General features: G+C 33.1%; 1 pseudogene; it reads right to left on the bottom strand.

Moving 5' to 3' along the window:
- Positions 1 to 17,518: 17,518 nt before the first annotated feature.
- LOC149192646 (amino acid permease 2-like) lies at positions 17,519 to 20,321 on the bottom strand (annotated as a pseudogene).
- Positions 20,322 to 20,950: the final 629 nt, after the last annotated feature.

Here is a 20,950-nt window from a genome sequence, read left to right as displayed (position 1 = left end):
AAATATCACAAAAACATGTGTCAAATTTAATTATGAGAGACAACACCATACCTTTATCCAAAGATCTGATCATGTCGAACAAAACCTAACCTTTATCCAAAGAGAAAATATAATATGCATGTGTCTATTTCAATTTCAAAAAGTAATCAATCGATTCCCATCCCATCACACCCATAATTCTATTCTCTTTTTGAGAGGCCAAACATTATCAATTGTTTAATTACAACATTCATCGTGCCCATTTAATTTAATTTGAGATACAGTGCACCAGTGGCCTAGCAATAAAGTGGGATAAGGTGCCAATAATTCAAGAATTTCCACCCTTCTCATATTGTTGGCACATTCCGAAGGCTCATGTATGTGCATATGTTAAATTTGTGAGCCACATGGTTTCAGTCGTTTTAGTTAATTGAATTTGTATTTACATTCGATTATCCGTACTAAAAAAAACTTAAAAAAACTTTACAAAATTTAGGGGCTCACATGTTTTATGGGTACATTGGTTCACAGATAATTACCCATGCATTACCGAAGGATGGTTATGTCATATTTTTTTTAAATATGACTGGAATTTCCATAATTTTTCAGGTAATTTTTCTGATTTAATTAAACTACACTATCACGGTGCTAAACAAACAACATGTACAAGTACGGAGAAAAGATTAGAAACAACATGTTCAGAGAGGAAGAAAAGATTGGTAAGAAGTGGTTTTTTTTTTGAAATTTTCGGTGAAAAAAATAGTGTATTTAAGCTATGTCTATGTTTTATGTGACATTTTATTTTAGTTTTTTAAAGTAAATTTCTAATTATTAAATAATTAAAAATGGATGAATTTAAAATTTAAAATTGTTAATATACTTATATTAGAAGATGGATTTATATTTATATTTTAAAATGTAATTTAAATAATAAAATATTAACATTTAGTTAAAAATTATATGATAAAATTTTAGTGAAAAAAAATAATATTTTTAAATTATGTCAAAATAAAAATAAAAAATACAATATAAATTTAAATGATATAAAAAAGATTTGTAAAATAAATTTTATATATATATATATATTCACCTTACATATATTTAAAAATACACGATCACTATACCTTTCGGAGATTGAGTCATTTCTTATACCATTGAAATGTATTACATCACTTTTTATATCATATCATTGAGTCACTTACAAGTTACGCTCATACATCATCGAAAAGCATTGCATCGTCTCTTATCCCATATCTTTCATTAATCATTAAAATCTTATTTTCAATCTCAAAAATGTTAAAATATTCTGAAAACAATAAACAAAATATGAAAACATTACACAAAATAATATATTTGAAATCATGTAAGATGGCTTTTTTTTTTTTAAATTGGGAGAATATGAGAGAGGATAAAATTTGTGTGTATTGCGATTTTTATCTTCATTAATATTTTAATAAATAATTATATTTATATTTATTATCTTCATTAATATTTTAATAAATATTTATATTTATATTTATTATTATTATTATTTTTGTTGTAGTTCACGGAAACTTTGGTCAACGGTGGTCGTTATGTCTAGGGAAAAATCTGGGCTTGGTCAACAGGTGGTCACTATGTCCACGAAAAAATTTGGGCTGATCGACCCCGAAGGGAATCTAGCCCCGCGCCCACTAGCAAGGCCTAACCCCAAGGGCTTCGGACAGAATGGACCCTGTGACCTCCCGAAGGGCGAGGCATTGTTTTGGACCAAGTGAGCTAACCCTTGGAGCTTAAGTTATATTTATTATTATTTTCAAAAATAATTATATTTTATTTATTAAATATATTAGTTTATATTTTATTTGTTTTCTTAATCAATTATCATCATAGTAATATCATGTTCATTGTTTTTGGTAAACTTGAGATAAAATTGATTAATATCATGTTACTTTTCATTTTGATGGTAAGTGGAAAAGGTTTTAACACCATTGAATATTCATGCTTATTTTTTACTTGTCGACATTTAAGGTATTTTGCAATATATGATTTAATATATATATATATATATATATATATATATATATATATATATATATATATATATTATTTTAAATTAAAAGTATTGATTTTTTATTATATTAATTATCTTTCTATTGCTTTTGGCTATTGATGCAAACGATCAAGTAGGATGTCTAGTTATATGTTTGTATCTTGAAGATGTTTTTCTCACAGATTATTGGTAAAATAATAGAGTTTAGTAGCGAAATTCAGAATTTTAAGTTCAGATCAAGCTAGATATATGTGCAACGTCTCTTGAACACACATTTCTAGTGAAATATCATACTTCTGCCTCTTTCTAAAGAGACTAGCTTGGATGTTGAATGATCTCCCACAAATAATTGGGGAGACTTTAATTTGATAAAATACCTCTCTAAGAACAAGGGAGGTATTTGAGGGTTTGATCAAGAGGAAGATCACTCAAAGAGGCCTTGCATGTCCTAAAACTAGTGGATCTCAATACCATCAATGGAACTTTCACCTGGAACAACCGACATAAAGGAAATCACTAGGTTGCCTCCAGACTAGATCACATCCTTATTTCTAAAATTTCACGGAAAATGTATCTTTCTAGAAGACTCCATCCTTCCTTACAGAGGCTTTGATGATCGACCCATTTGTCTAAGTATTGACATCAAAACCCAACCTATGCTCGACCATTTTGTTTTGAGAGTTTTTGGCTCTCGGACCTATCCTTCCTAGACAAGGCCAAAAACATGGTGGACATAAGCTCCTTCAAATCCAAGTTTTCCCATGAATTATTTTTAGCAAAAACTCTCAAAATTTGCATAAAAATATGGAATAAGAATGAATTTGGGAACATCATTAAAGCTTAGGGAGCTCTTGAAGAATGCATGCAAGAAATAAAACAACAAATCATCACATATTGTAGATTATAGGACCTTGCAACAAAGGAAGCAACTCTCATCACTCATCTTGAAGATCGAAGAAAACAGGAGGAGTTCACTGTTGTTAGAAATCATGCATCAGATGGCCCAAAGAAGGTGATGAAAATTATAAATTCTTCCATCCCTAAATGCTTAATCATAGAAGTAGAAATAAAATCTCCTCCAAAAAAAATTAGCAGGCATTATGCTCTTAAAGCATGTCAATATTTAAGCTAAGTTTGTTTCCTATTACCAACATCTCTTGTCGAAGTCTTCCGCCTCCAAACACAAAGCCATCAACAAAATCACTAGCTACATTCCTGCCTTAGTCAGTCAAGAGAAAAATGAGTCTCTACTTCATCCCACTACGATAGATGAAGTAGAAGCATCCATCTTTGAAATGCCCAAAAATAAAGCACCAGGGATTAATGGCTTTACCTTTTATTTTTATTAAACATGTGGGTCATTCATAAAAGAGGATGTTTGGAGAGTTGTGGAGGAGTCTTGATTAACAAAAGTTGTCCTACCAACCCTCAATGCTACTCTTCTTACTCTTGCGAATAAAAAGGCAAATTTAGAGTACCCTAGTCATTTTCATTCTATTGTCCTTTGCAACATTATCTACAAAGTTATCTCTAAACTCATTTCCAATTGTTTGAATCCCCTTCTACCACTCATCTCTTTGAAGAAAACATGTTATTTTGAAGGAAAACAAAATTTAGATGGGATAATAGTGGCCTAAAAGTTGGTTCATTCCCTTCATCATTCAAAAAAGTAGGTATGCTCATCAAGCTTGATTTATCTAAGGATTTTGATAAATTAAGTTGGTCTACATTTTCCAAATTCTTAGAGAGTTTGGTTTCTTGGAAGACTGAATCACCTAGATTTTTTCCCTTATCTCCCTCGCCTTCTTCTATATCTTAGTTAATGTCTCTCCCTCTAAGGCCTTCAACCCTTCTAGAGGAATTTGTCAAGGCAATCCTCTTTCCCCTTTTATCTTCATCCTCGCAGTCAAATGCTTGGGACAAGCCCTAAAACAAGATGTTACTATTGGTGCCATCAAGGGTCTATGCTTCACCAATCTAATGAGAAATATTTGCACCAACAATTTGTGGATGGTACAATGCTCATGGGTGTTCCAACTCTCTGAGAAGCATTAGCCTTTCAAAAATGCTTGCATGATTTTATGACAACCTTAGGCATGGAAATAAATTCACAAAAGTTCGAGATCTTCAATAATCCCCCTCCTATTCGATGTCATCTCATTAATCTCTTGGGCTTGAAGAAAAGCACCTTACCCACTACCTATTTAGGTGCCGCTTTAGCTCCCAATTTCTTTGCGTACTTAGCATATTTGGCTTAACCAACCTCATTAAATGTGTCATACATGTCTTACCCATGTATATTCTCTCCACCCTTACAGTGCCCAAAATAATCCTTCATCAAATCAAATTCCATCAGTGAAATTTATTATGGGGAGGAGTGAAGAAAGAGAAAAAATGGGCACTAGTTTCTTGGGAGAAATTATGTCTGATCAAAAAATCAAGAGGATTGGGCCTCTAAGATCTAGAAACTCCAAACACTGTCCTAGGAGAAAAACTTTGGTGGCACTAGCTGCAAGAAGGTCAGCATAGATGGAAGAAAATATGGTCCATTAAATACATCAACCACATTCCTAATGAACAACGCATCCACACAACTATCTTTTCAACAGGATCATCTATTTGGAATCTAACTTCTAAAGGAAAACATTTAGTACAAGAAGACTGCTTTTAGGAAGTAAAGGATGGAAAAAATGCTTGCTTTTGGATGATTCTTGGCATCAATTTTCCAAAATTTCTACCCAAGAACATCTTCAAGATATACACTATGCTATGCAATCTTAGGGGAAAATTCCTTTGTATGATTACTAAGAAAATGTTTCCAAAGAGACCAATTATCGTCGATGGAAATTTTCCTCCTCTTCAAACATCCCCTTCATGAAACTAATTGGTTAATGATCTTACCTTCCACCTTGATGACTGAGGCCTAATGATACACTTGTTGGTTGTCTAATGTTATGTAAATTTGAGTCATTCTCAGAGCCACATTTCTCACTATCATTTCCTATTCTACCTTGTATAACCTTTTGTCATTTTTTTGTTGTGGTTGAAGGCAATTCATTTGCTAGTGGTTTCCTCCACATGTCCAACATTGAAGTTTCTTGTACCCCTCAACTTCTTCTTTTAATCACTTATAGGATTTCTCTTTGTTAGTGGGATATTTCCAAAAGAATTCACCTCTAGAAGGAGTGATGAATTTTCCTCCCTTCCCCATTTTCTTATTCCATAAGGGTTTTGTTCCTTTCCCATTGAAATTGTTCTGATCTTTCTTCTTCCAATAAATCTGGTTCTCATTCTTATGTTTGGATTGTTCATAATAGTAACTGTTTTTCCAGATAGTACCCTTTAATTTTTTGGGTTCGCTAAACTCAATCCTATTTCTAAATGTTTGAGGTAACCCATTGAGGTACCTTTGAATCTTTACTTTTTCATCCTTGATATAAGGTACATACCTCAGTAGTTCTAAGAAAAAACTTGTGTACTTATCAACAGTAAGCTAACAGAACTTGAGCTCATGAAATTCATTGATCTTGATATCATAGTACATTTTCGACATGTACTTCTCCCATAAATACTTTTCAAACTCATTCCATGACATCTTATTTTCTCTATTATCTTTAACATTGTTTAATTCCTTGCCACCATATATCAACCTTAACTTTTAAGTTGAAAATTTCTACCCTAACTTTCATGTTTTCAAAGTAATCATGTACCCTAAAGTATTTCTTAATGCCCAAAAACCAGACTTTCACCTCTTCAACTTTATTATTCTCTCCATCAAAGGTGGGGAGTTTCGAATTCTTCAACTCATTCAGTGTTTTGATTTTGCCACTCCTTCCTTATCAACAATCTCTTCTAGTTGCAGTCCTTGACAAATGATCAAGGTTGTATGGTCTTGGCTTTGGAGTGTTCTATGGAGTTTCTCCTCTCGTAGTATCTTCTTTATGTTTCTTGTGCCCTTTTTATTTATTCTCTTATACTTTATTAGCTTCAAATCCGTGCCTCTCTATCTCAGCTGGGCTTTGCCTAGATTTTCATTTGTTCAACTAGATGGCACCAACTTTGAATTGTTTCTTCGTTTCTAATTCTGAGACTTTGGAAAATCATCACTTTCGCTTTTACTTGTTTCTCCTACACCTTGGCGATTCTTGTGTTATTTTCTTTGCAACTTCTTAACTCAGCATTCAAGCTTCAAAGGGTGTCCATCTAGTAGGGGGGAATTTTCCTCCACCCTCTTCCAAACAAATTCTTCCTCTTGATCTTATTGGGCTCTGTCTATACTATATTGCACCATCCTATTGCTCATCCTTTACTTTATGGTTGGGACGTGTGCTACCTTATGTGTTGTTACACACACGTAATCATAAGTTAAATATGACATAAATACGTCAATTCATCATATCAAACTTGAGGCTTATTTAGATTTTATGTTAACCAAAATTCTACAAAACATGTCAACATGCCAACAAGAGTATTCATTCATATTAATTATAAGTGTAATTGTTCAGATATATTTAAATTTTGTCTGTGAATTTCTTTTTTCAAGGCCCATTTAGTCCAAGTGTTGAACTTGGGCTCTAATGCCACTTCGTAACACTACCTACCACCCCCTTATATTAATGAGGTATTGGAAGGTGTTATTATCACCTTAAACTTGATTTCCAATGTTTTCCAAAAAAATTGGGAACATATAAATTCCCCATTTCTAAAAAATTGTGGAAATAGACACTAATGTTGTCATCATGTCCAACTTGGTGTGAGCCTTTTGACAATGTAAATGTTTTTGTTAATCTGAGACCCGAATTAAAAGTTACACTTATGAGAAAAAATGGTCTTGTTAATGTTGGCCATATCAAAACTTGCAAGTCACATGGTACCTGCGTGGTTTCTCTTTTTTATTTGGTCACCTTGTGAGGCAACAATTCTACCACATCTTTTTGAGACTTATTGAGTACACACACACACACATCATAGGTATTATGTCCACGCCATATAGAGTAAATAGGTAATCAAAACACTGGAATTAAATCCATGTCACATAAAACACATTACCGACATTAAATCCACATCATACATATTATACCAAAAAATTCACAAATATTGAATCCAAAACATGTAAACAAACCGCAGGAATTAAATCCATGTAACATGTTATATATAAACACTTTCTATGTATCAAATATCTCGACATATACTAGCATAGATCCATCTTAAGTATGGATCTAATATGAGCCGAGAGGGATCAAATTTCTTCACGTGCAATTTTTTTTAGAGTACACAATACAATGTGTTATTTTTCATTGTTTAAATTATATTTTTGAATGCTAAATAGAGTATATGTAAGACCAAATAAACATTTTAACCATAAAAACTTATCTTTTTCCTATATATAGATATATATGAAGTTGATATCAACATAAATTAGTTAACATATATCTTCAAATAGTTTATTTAAATCTCTTGTTGAAATATTTTTGAAAGTATAAGATTTAAACATCCAATTCACACTTTTTTTCACTTCTAATTACTTTACAACATATTCATTTTTTTTAATTATAGGAAACATTATTTTTCTATATAGAACATAATTTTTATTTTTTATTTTTATTTTAAAAGGGCACGGACGGATGGACAAACTTACACGTCCCCTCATACTGGGTTGTAGAATGAGCCTCGCAGCTCAATTATACACTAACAAACTACATGCATCAAATCCACATCGCATGTCATGTCGTGACATATAATCAAATAGATTGTATTAAAATCATTCAACCACATATTATATGTGTCAAACAGATTATCCAAAAAACCCACGCCCCCTGCATCAATGCTATTGTGCCATCCCATATCTCCATGAGGCCTACAATTGAGTCACTAGTGGATCACCCCCTCACCATACTCTGTCTTCGACCATACTAGCGGTTACACAAATCAACATGGGGAGGTCTAAGCCCAAGGTTTGGTGGTTTAGATATTAGGGTGGACCTACCCAACACCCCATCAGGGGTCATGAATCTGAGCCTTGATGAAACATATTGCCACCAAACTAGCACTCGGGAGGTTTGATAATAAGGTGGACCCACCCCATCGCCCCATCAGGGGTTGAGGGTCTGAGCACTAACAAAATTCCCTACCACTAATCCAACGTCGACCACCAAATAGGCAGGGGGCCCACCTCATTTCCCATTAGGGGTTGAGGGTCCCAAGTCATTACAAAACGTTTTTACCATCAAACAACACTGATGGTTGGATATATATGGGATTTGCCTCATCCTCATCAAGGGTCAGGGGGTCCCAAGCTATACGTATACACATGCCAATTATTCCATCAAATGAAATACATAAGTGGTTTGTATGAGTATTAAGTGATTTACATATAAGATGCTAGTACTCGTCGAATTATTTGGGCATGTCGTAAGTGGCCCGGGCTAGACTATTTATGTTGATTAATCCATTATTGTGAGACTATTCATGCCATTTTGGTCATAATAATTTGGCATTGCATAATTCTTGTGGGCGACTTCATTAACACATTTTTAAATATGAATAACAATGCTAATTTGGTATGGCATAATTCAAAAGGGAGACGTTGTTAGCGAGTTTTTAAAGGCGAATAAAAAAGACAAAATTTATGGCTTCAATCTGATTCTCCCACTTCTAGACTATACATATGTGTATATTAGAGCCTAAATATGATATACGAATTATGATGAAGCTTGAATTCTGTCTCAACAATTGCATGATTATGTGGGTGAATATGTATATTTTTAATATGCAAGTGTTTTTTTTTTTTCCCTTGAGAAGTTCACAAATACCATCTCAGTAAAGCGCAAAATTAAGTGGATACATGTAATTGTTTAAAAGGAATTGTTGTGAACCACAAAGTTTGAGTTCCAACAAATATATATATATATATATATATATATATAACTTGACATTCTTTCAATAGATCGTTTTAACAACATGCATTAGGGTGGAAGGTATAAATTTTGCATTATTATACTTCATCAATGCATGTTTAAAGTTCGAATATTCAATTCATGTGCATTCATATACTATAACACCTCTACTTGTGATCCGTTTAACATATAGAGATAGAAAATTAAGCATCCTAGTAAATTTCACACAGAAATGTATATAAATGAGAGTGGAATTCACAATAAATACTTATACCAAGTTACTTATCTGTATAAGTTAATTTGTGATGGTTCCTAGAGAAGGGCTTCACATTATCTTCCCAACCGTAGGCTAGTTACATTAATCTATCTCGTAACTTGCTACCCCCATGTTAGGTCCAGAGTCTCAGAGTTAAAATTCACTAGACCATACACCAATTGAGCTAAGAGAATGATATCACTTGCAAGTGGTTTATAAGTATCTAGAAAGCACTAGTGGTTTCTTAGTTGTAGCAAGCACTAATGGTTTCTCAACGAACCGCAAGCACCAGTGACTCATTGTACAAGTGGTTTCACAGCCTGATACAAGCACCGACGGTTTCTCAGCCACAATAAGCACCAATGGTTTTTCAACCTCAGCAAGCACCCAATATGTTTAGTCAATCTTACTTTGTGCCCAACTTGGAAACACCATAGAAATCCGAAGACTAAGAAGTGGTCCAGTGTAAGTGAATAATGTTCGTGAATTTTCCTAGTGCTGGATCTTCCACACAATTCCCTAGAAATCCAAATTCGATTCCCTTGTCTACAATTGGACAACATATTTAAGTTGTCATGCTATGTCGTAGGAATTTTTGAGAGGGAACTCTTCCCCCCCCGCATTGACTTCCTTTTCACATTACCCTTTTGATTCACGACAAGGGACAAATTAGGATGACACTGGTAGTTGCATTAGTAACCAAATCTAATCATAGCAACCTTTCCCGTCCATAAGGGTTCAACATTAAATTTGGTGGGATTGGTATGGCGGTTCACGTCAGACCCATCTCTCAAAACTCTGGCCCATTATCCCTTCTCCTCAAATTTCAATTTTCGACAATAATAAAAATTAATTAAATATTAATATTATAATTATTAATAGTAATTATTAATTAAAGCATAAATATTTAATTAATCCTTTTTAAGCATTAATGCATATTTGCTCTAAATATGGTATTGATTAAAGCATTAAAATGTGTGATTATAATTAGATAAATAATTCATACATTTTGGTACCATGATCACGACATAATTGGATTTTCCACATCAATAATTTGACTATATTAAAACACAATTTCCTCCAGCAATAAGATATTATGTTGGGATTCTTAATTATACTATTAGGTCCCTATAATACTAGTGTATCCCCCTTATCGTTATTTTTGTGCCCATGTATCCCCTATATTGTTATTGTTGTGCCCCATAGAAGACCACTATTATTATTGTTGTCCCCTTACATTTTTATTGTTATGTAGACTCTAATTATATTGTGACTCCTTAGACTCCCATATATACCAAGAAGGTATTTTCATTTGAATCATCCAAGAATTATTTATTTATGTGATGTAAAAGAGGTTTCCCCCTTGAAGAGACTTACTTTCAAGTCGTTGACCTATATTTTCTTTCTTTTTTTGTGATCTAGTTACATAACATTTAGTTTGAGAGCTTTGGACTTTAAGGTTTCACTGCTTCAAATAGGTCATCTTGGAATTTTCGCTATATTTTTTTTCTACGAGGCTTCAAAAAATTAAATTTCAGCCATGTGGAGCTGAAATCTTGGTGAACTTCATGTAAAAATTTTAACTCTTTGTTCACTATATTTTCTGAGATATGGTCTGAAGAAGTTAGGGTTTTTGCATTCTCCAGAATTCTGTCTCAAACATGTGACCTAGGGAAAATCGTCATAAATTTTTCTGCGAGCATCGAATTTGAATTTTGTAAGAACTAATTGAAATTTAATGGAAAATAGTTTGTCGTGTATTATTTTCAAGGATGGAGGTTGAAACAGTGACATGTGGAATTTCATACAAGTTTGTTCTACTGAACCAATCCATAATCATGTCATCGTGGGAGAATGAGAATAACTTGACCTTGAAGAATCCAATCTCATTCTGACTTGTGGTAATGGAAATAAGACTCAAAGGACTACCGCAAGACGAAATTTCAGACCTTAGAGAGCTGAAATTACAGAGATACAACAGTTTCAAGATTAAGATCCAAAAAACAAGAAAAAAAGTGTGTATATTTTAATTGCATAACTATTATTTGAAAAATAAGTTTGAAGTGATTCAAAGGGCACTTTGAAGCATAAATATAATTATTTAGTTCCAACACGCCTCATAACAAAAAATGGATACACCCAATAAGAAACCAGAAAACTCTACTATGACGCATGAAGAAGAGGAAGAAATGAAACATGATATATCAAAGTTACAGGACCAAGCGCAACAAATTTCACTCTCACAAAAAAGCAACCAAAAATGAATTGAATGCAAAGATGGATGGTTTCTAAAAGAAAATAAAAGGGGTCATGGATGGTTTAAAAGGGGACATGGATGGTTTAAAAGGGGACATGGAAGGTTTAAAAGTAGACATGGAAGGTTTGAAGGAAGGTTTGACAAAGTTGTTGCAACAAAGGCTTCCTAATAGTGACAAGGTACTCCATCAAAACCATGATGAGGAAAAAAGGAATACAAATTATGATTTTAGAGACTCCAATAGTGGGTTGAAGACTAACCACATTCCAAATATCGATATAAAGAAGTTTGATGGCAAGGATCTAGTAACATGGATACTATAGATGGAGCAATTATTTGATCTACATGATGTATCGCACACACAAAAGTTATACATTGTGTCTTTATATTTAGAAAAAAATTAGTTTGTGTGGTATCGATGCCTTTTTTCTCGTAAACTAATTGTCACTTGGACAATTTTTACACAATAATTGGTAGCACATTATGAGGATACAAAGAACAATACCTTCTTTAGCCCATTGATAAATCTCAAACAAAAGGGTTCAATGGTGGAGCACATTGAGGACTTAAAATATTGAATATTAAGGTAAATGATATTCTAGAGGAGCATAGGATTGATGTCTTCATAGGAATTTTAAAGGATAACATCCAACATAAGGTTCACATTTGGGAACCTAATTCATTGGAGAAGGCATTCAAGGTGGAAAGAAAAATTGAAAGAAAAATTATGGCAACAAGGAAGTCTAACACTCACAACTATAAATATGGAAGTGTTGTTTCTCCTAGCCTCCCACAACCTACAACGTTGACACCACAACACCTGGAGGAAAAATGAGAAAAAGGGATTTTTTACAGTTGTGATAGAAAATACACTGAGGGTCATAAGTGTGCTGAGAAGAAATTACTTTACATAGATTGTGAAGAGAAGGTTGAAAAGGAACAATAAACATCAAAAGAAGAGGATATACACCAAGAACCAACCTCGGATAAAGAAGAAATGAATAAGACCATATCTTGTAATGCATTGGCAGGAATTGCCACTCCTCAAACTCTCAAGATAAAAGGATATATTAAGAAAAAAAATGGTAATAGTATTGATAAATTTAGATAGTACCCATAATGTTATTCATTGTAAGATAGTCAAGGAATTCGATTTCTTTCTATACCCAACACTAGAGTGCCAAGTGATGGTTGCAAATGGAGGAACTATAAATTGCTCAAGGAAGTTCCATAATATCAATCTAACCATGGGGGAATATGTATTGAATAGTCCAATGCTTTCCATTCCAATGAGTAGTATTGATGTTGTATTAGGATTCCAATGGTTACAATCCTTGGGGATGATAACTTTTACTTTTCAAGAACTTTTCTTGAAATTTTCTTGGGAAGCAAATGAAATTGAATTAAGGGGAATCATGGGGAAAACATGGAAGATAATCATGTCTAATGGAATGACACATATTATAAAGAAAGAACAACAAGGAATAATTACATAATTATGCTTACTAGATGTTCAAACATCCAAATCATTTGTTTCTCCATATCTCCAAAGAATATTAGACAATCATTCCAATGTATTTGAGACTCCCAAAGGAATCCCACCTATTTTTGATCATGATCATGCTATTCAATTGATTCTAGGAAGCGTTCGTACAAACATCAAAGCTTACAGATATCCATATGCCAAAAAAAGTGAAATTGAATGTATGGTTACAAAAATTCTATAGGATGGTATAATTCAACCTAGCCAAAGTTCTTTCTCTGCTCCAGTAGTATTGGTACACAAGAAGGATGGATCATGGCATATGTGTATGGATTATAGGGAACTCAACAATCTCACTATTAAAGATAAATTTCCCATTCTTGTCATTGATGAGTTACATGGAGAAATTTTCTTCATCAAGTTGGGTCTTTATTCAGGATATCATCAAATTAGAATGAAGACTAAAGACATTCTAAAAACAACATTCAGAACTCATGAAGGTCATTATGAATGTTTGGTCATGCCTTTTGGCCTTACTAATGCACCTTCCACATTTCAAGGTTTGATGAATTCCATTTTCAAACCCTTCCTTAGAAAATCTGTGTTAGTATTTTTTGATGATATACTAATCTACAAGAAGCCTTAGAAGGATCATCTTCAATATGTTGACAGGGTGATAAAAATATTGAAGGGGAAACAATTGTATTCAAAAACCTCCAAATATTTCTTTGGGGTATAAGAGGTGAAATATTTGGGTCATATTGTATCTCATGAGAGTGTTAAGGTAGATCCTAACAAAATTAAATCCATCAAAGAATGGAAAATACCCACAACCCTAAAGCATTTTCGAGGATTTCTCGAGTTAATAGTGTATTATCACAAGTTTGTTAAGAATTATGGAAAAATAACAGCACCATTAACAACATTACTAAAGAAAGATGCATTTTTTTGGACTCTAGAAGCAACTAAGTCATTTGAACATCTTAAAGAGAAAATGTGCCAAGCTCCGGTTTTAGCTACTCTAGACTTCACAAAAACCTTTATGGTGGAATGTGATGCCTCGAGAAATGGAATTGGTGTCATTTTAATGCAAGAAGGAATACCCATTGCTTTTGAAAGTCATCCAATTAAGGGAAAGTATTTACACAAACCTATTTATGAGAAGGAAATGTTGTCAATACTACATTCCCTAAAGTCATGGTGCCCATACCTAATGGGAAAACACTTCAAGGTAAAAACAAACCATGATAGTCTTAAATGCTTCTTAGAACAAAGATTATGTTCATAGGAGTAGCAAAAATGGGTCACTAAGATGTTAGGTTATGACTTTGAAATCATCTACAAGAAAGGGAAGAAAAATGTTGTTGTAGATGCACTCTCAAGAAGGGATGAAGATGTGGAAGAATTTCTCTATGCCATTTCTATTATCCAACCTGAATAGATAACTGAAGCAAGGGAGGAATGGAAGAATGATGAAGAGGTGTGGACACTCATTCAAAAGTTGCAACAAGATCCTGGTACATTTGATACTTTTATTTGGAAAAATGACTCATTATGGTACAAAGATCACTTATATCTATATAAGAATTCCCAACTCAAATAAAAGATTATTTTGGAATTGCATACATCTCCTTTAGGAATTCAATTAGGAATTTTAAAAACTTACCATAGGGTCGAGAAGGAATTTTTTGGGATGGCCTTAAATATGATATTCGAAAGTTTGTGGTAGAATGTTTGGTTTGCCAATAAAATAAAGTTGAGACAATTAGGACCCCAGGTTTGTTACAGCCTTTAGCCATTCCAAGTCAACGTTAGGAGGAGGTATCAATGGATTTTATCACAGGTTTACCCACGTGCGAAGGAAAGTGTGTCATCATGGTGGTAGTTGATATACTTACAAAGTATGCACAGTTTTGTGCATTATCTCATCCTTTTAAAGCCAATATAGTTTTTACTGCATTTATGGAAACAATTCAAAAATTACATGGAAACCCAAAGATTATTGTGAGTGACAAAGATCTTATTTTCACTGGAAGTTTTTGGATTGAATTATTATCTTGTCTTGGTACTCAATTAGCTCACAACTCATCTTATCGTCCTCAATTCGACGAGAAAACTGAGATAGCGAATAAATGTTTGGAAGGATATATTTGTTGCCTTGTATCTAATAAACAAACACAATGGGTCAAGTGGTTACCTATGGCTGAATGGTGGTATAACGCTTCCTTCCATACTAGAGAAAAAATGACCCCATTTATTGAACTTTATGGATATCATCCACCGTCCATCACATCATCTTTAAGAGAAAATTCTAAGTTTCAAGTAGTGGAAGATCACAACGAGCATAAAAAATAAGCTATCTAACTCTTAAAGGATAACCCCATTTTGGTGCAAAATCAAATGAAACAATAGGCAAATCAACATCACAGTGAAATCAACATCACAGTGAAATAAGTTTTAACGTAGGCGATTGGGTATTTTATGGCTACAACCATACAATCAAATGTTCCTCAAACAAGCTAAGAAGGATAAGAAATTATCACCCAAGTACTATGGTCCTTATTGGGTCCTTACAAGGCGTTGCAAAATATTAGTACTATGGCATACAAATTAGAGTTGCCTGCATCTTCCCAAGTACACCCAGTTTTCTATGTTTCATGTTTAAAGAAGGTTATCAGTGTCAAGTTCCCAGTTCAAACAATATTGCTAGAACTTGATGAGGAAGGAAAAATCATATTGGAGCTTGAAGTATTCACGAAACAAGAACTTGAAAACTACAAAACTGATCAATTTCATAGTATCTCATTAAGTGGAAGAACTTACCCACTGAAGATTCCACATGGGAGGATGATAATTTTATACAGAAGCATCCATAACTACTCAAATGTTGAGGACAACACTTTTTTTAATGAGAGGGGCTTGTTAGGTCCCTATAATACTGGTGTAGCCCCCTTATTTTTATTGTTAGTGTAGCCTCCTTATTGTTATCGTTGTGCCCATGTATCCCCCATATTATTATTGTTGTGCCCCATAGAAGCCCACTATTGTTATTGTTGTTCTCTTACATTATTATTGTTATGTAGACTCTTATTATATTGTGACTCCTTAGACTCTTATATATACTAAAGAAGTCTTTTCATTTGAATCATCCAAGAATTATTCATTTATGTGATGTAAAGGAGGTTCCCTTTAAAGAAACTTAGTTTCAAATCATTGATCTATTTTTTCTTCTACTTTGTGATCTGATTACATAATATATACGAAAATGTTTATAAAAGTCAAATTCGACACAGAGAATGTTAAAACCCACAATATTCCAATAAAAATTATAATTAACAATTAATGGATCCAATGTTGAATTTACAACAATTAAATTCAAAATATATTTTGCTAAAAAAATAATTAAAACAAACAATTCATTATGGAAGGAAATAAGCTTATAAATTCCACTCATTTCTTAAAAAAAAGTATTCAACATGATAAATAATAACGATGGATAGTCTCCAAAGGTGGTCCATGGAGCACTACTAAAAATGTTACAATCACGATGTTGCTCCATACCCTCGTGAGTGAGTAATATATGTCCTTTTTTAATATAATTTCATATTTCAAGATAGTGCTCACATCAATTTCAGGTTTTCCTACAACAAATTAATTTGTTAAAATAAATCTCCATGTAGCACAAAAATTAGTAAGTATATATATAGCTATTAAAATGATTATTTTAAATCCCTATTTTTTCTTACATATATAATGTGTTATAGCTTGCACCATGTGATTCCTTAAGCTATAGCTACTTCATATAAATTTATAATTATATATAGGAGTTTTGAGGCACACTAAAACTATTAGAGGATGTCTTACACAATAATTATTTGCGCAATTGATTTAAGGATTTAGGATATACTTAGCATGGAATCATTCTCATAAAACCGTCCTCTAAGGGAAGAGAAGGTACTTCTTGAATGCATTTTAAAACTTTTCTTTGAAAAGATACATGAACTCTTGTGGTATTCCAACGTATAGTGTTTTTCTTATATTTTATAAATCCAAAACCATTTGGAAAGATGAGTGGATAGTACTTAATTAATGATGGGAATTTCTATTTAAAAAATAGGTTGAAGAATATTAGCTTTATTGATACTAATTATTTTTAAATGATTAATTGATCATTGCACATTTTGATTATGAGTAATACTAACACATTTATATAAATCAAATGGTTGGTAAACGTCGATAAACATCAAAATATTTACCTGGTCACATTACCCAGATTAAAAAAATCATAAAAATTATTTAAATTATAATTTTATTTTAAGTTATTATTGTTATTAACTATAAAATAGATTAATATAAGATTTAAACATATATACATTTTAAAAAACATGTAACAATATTCTTAACCATGAATATTTACCCTCGCTTTACCTTGAGCAATGAAATGATAATCCTTGAATTAAGAAGACAACAAAAGTGGCACAACTACATAATCTGAATTCTAATTGCAACTTACAATTGTCTTTATTCATGAGAGAGAAAAGTAGTATCTTTCATGCATGTTTTTACATATTGACAAAGTCTGCTCACTGGCTGCCCCATAGTTTATCGTTACTCATTATGTTGTATGGAAGGGCTTGTATGCTTTTAAAGCTTTAGCAATAACCACTCTAGATCCATTGGCAGCTAGCATTGAAATAACCATACAAAATCCACCTCAATATTTGCAAAAGAACCCACCTAGAAGACCAACTCCGAATCTTGTTTTTTGATATATACATGCTCACCGAAAAGTACAATGTCAATGGCCAGAATGACAATGTGCCTAGAAGTCATAGAACATTGTTTAAGAATGTAAGCAACATGGAAATCAATGTGGTGATCACCACAAAACCTGTCCTCCACAGCAACCTGAAAAGATTCACCTTATATGGCCCATATAAAGGTATCAACAGAACGTACTGATTATTAATGAAGTGAATGCATGGGTAATTTTTGCGGGCGCACCCTTCAGTAACTGCAAACAATGGTTGGAAATAAATATGAGAAGGAAAAGATAAACGTTAAAATACATCAACATTGGTCACTCATTAATGCATTGGCATAACAAACACAAGTTGTAACATGATCATATAGCTGATAACATCAACATGTAGAAAAACTCATTTATGTGCAAAAAAGTAGCAATTGACATGCTCCGTTATATGCATAAAAGTATCAATTTTAGTCTCAATAGCTAAAAATTGAGATCATTATTGAGATTATTAATTGTACATTTTGATAGGATTGCAGAAAGTACATATTTTAAGAATATTTTGAAATTTGATGGATGGGAGTAACCTTAAACAATTGAAGTTACTCATTTTTATCAAATTCTAGAATATTTTCAAAATCTACAATGGAATGAAAATGGATACGTGGGATCTAAGCTTTAACATTAACTGTTATAGTTACTTTATATGTACCGACTAAGTGGATGACAACTACAATGTTGGCAATGTCAATCAACCAAAAGGGATTGTGAAAACCAAAGCCTCGCGTTAGGTTTCCTGGTGCATTGTCAACAAAAGTTGTGTAGCCCATGCAACCACATAGAATGTAGAACACCGTTGTTGTTGCCACACCCAGTAACGTTGCTTTCTTCATCATCTTATTCTCTGCTCTCAACAATTTTGTTGTGCCCTGAGCTTCATTTCAATTGAGTTATCTCCTCACATTTGTTACCATGAAGCCACTGATGTATTAAAAAATTAGGGAACAGGGATATGGTGATATTGTATAACTATATAGTACCTAAATTTTTATGAGAATGAGGGAATAGGAGTAAGAAAATGCAATGTTATCGAGAGCTTGGAATGTATTCCATATTATTCTTAGCTTTAGTTACTATACCAATAGTGGATTTCGTGAGACTCCCTCTAAAGTGTCCCATCTGTAAAGAACATCTAGACATATTACAGGTAGCTTTGAAATCTGTGATATATATTAATTTAGACGAAATTTGAAATGCATTGTGAAAAGTGAAATTGAGAGAAGAGATGTGCGGGGAAAAGTAGATTAGGGAGTAGAGTTAATTGATGGACAAGCATGCTACTTTGGCGATACCGAGGCCATGTCTGATGGTAGAATAGGTGAATTACTTGACCACAATGACCATAAAGAGCCACCATATCTAGTCAAAGTTTGGTATATGAGAAAGCAGGATCTCTACCACTCTGAAGGCTATCAAGTACAAATTAATGGAGATGTTGCATGGGTAATCATCTCCATGAGTGTTGAAGCAATTTGACTTCTCAATGGCCCTGCATTCAATGTTAGAAAGGTAGAGGAGGAAAGCACAAAATACACAGTTAAAAACGTGAGTTGTTGCTCAATTACTCCATTAAACATAAATATTGATTCTCTTATACACGCATCCACTCGATTTGATGTTCTTTTCTTTCACACATTATAATGACCCAACCACAAATATATAAACACCAAACTTACTAAATATGGAATCATGCAAACTCTAACTAGACTTGACTTTTCTTCGTCTGACTACTTCATGCAAAATCGACTCCACTCAACTTAACTCAACTCTTCACGCATCACTTGACTTGGATATTTCTATATCTACACATGGAAGTAATTACTATTTCTAACCCTCCCCCTTGGTTATGATGGTATGACTCAACCTAACTTAATCTTGAGTCAACTATGTGTGCCAGGTTTACAATAAAAATTGACTTAATCATAACTTGAACTGATGGTCTAAGTCTCAAGTAGGCTTACAATGACTCAAAACTTTTACAATGTTGGATTTTGTTTTTTGTTTTTTCCAAATTCTATACCCTCGAAATTGCTTCATTCTAAACTATGCTTTCTTGTTGTAAGTTCCATATTTCTTCACTTGTTATTGCTACAATTTTTCTTTTACTTCTCTTATATTTTTTTATAATCTTGTCTTCTACATCTTCCTCTTCAAAGATTTGTTCACTCATGGGCTGTTTCCACAACTCTTCATCTTCAAAATTTGTTCTTCCTTCTACTTCTTGTGCTTCATATTCCTGATCTTCTTTCTACCATATTTCTTGATAGTAGAATCTGATCTCTTCTTGGCTCCATCACCGAAAGATTATTTCAATGATTTCTTCTTCGTCTTCAGAAACTTCCATTTCCTTTCCTACATCTTTTTCTTCATCTTCTCTTTTAGTTGGACTACTATCATGTTTACTTGTACACTCAAAATCAATGTTAAAAACATCTTCATTATGCTTTGCAGTGAGGCCTTTATCCTCTTCCTCTTCCTTCTCTGCTTCTTCAACTGCATTAAGACTATCTTCCACTATTATGCAGTCAGTGGATATTGTCATAAAAAACTGTTGAATCACTTCATTTTCATCTTCTTTGAAATCGATAATTATTGTTGGAACACACATTACTTCATGAGAAATTCTAAATTTTGCTTCATAACTTGTTGTTACAATGGTAGCTTCAACCTTCAATTCTTCACCAAACATGGAACTTTCCATATTGCCACGAGTAGTCCATGTTTCAAAAAATAGACCACAAATGTCATTAACATAATTTTCATCCACTCTATGGCAGGATATCTAAGCATGCATGTGGTCATTAACAATTTCAACTTCACCAAATTCATTAGTTGTTTCTCAATTCATGAGAGATGCACTCTTAGCTTTGCAAACCATTACTTCATATGAAAAACTCTCTTTGTTATTCTCAAACTTAAATGTCTCAACCTCTAATGCAAAGAAGTCATCATCAACTATAATCTTACCATCATCAACAAGGTCTATTGCTAGATTCACCAATTAACAACTCACTTTGTATTTATCATCCACATGTGTCTCATCCTAGTGGGATTCACCATCATCTTCACCATCCATGTTATAGTGGAGTTTTTGAGAATCTATATGCTCTAGATTTGCTTCACACACAAAGGATTCAACTTCTCTCTCTGCAATCTTTACTGTGTCTTCTTCATCCATATGCATGTCTTCTAATGGGTTTCAATTTTACAATCTTCATGACCATCATCCACCTTTGA

The sequence above is a fragment of the Pinus tabuliformis genome, chromosome 2_2, assembly GCF_031772625.1.
Source record: "Pinus tabuliformis cultivar Carrire ecotype Pingquan chromosome 2_2, CPIR1, whole genome shotgun sequence".
Taxonomy (NCBI): Eukaryota; Viridiplantae; Streptophyta; class Pinopsida; order Pinales; family Pinaceae; genus Pinus; species Pinus tabuliformis.
The sequence above is the reverse complement of the archived record's forward strand: the minus strand, read 5'-3'. Positions and strand labels throughout refer to the sequence as shown.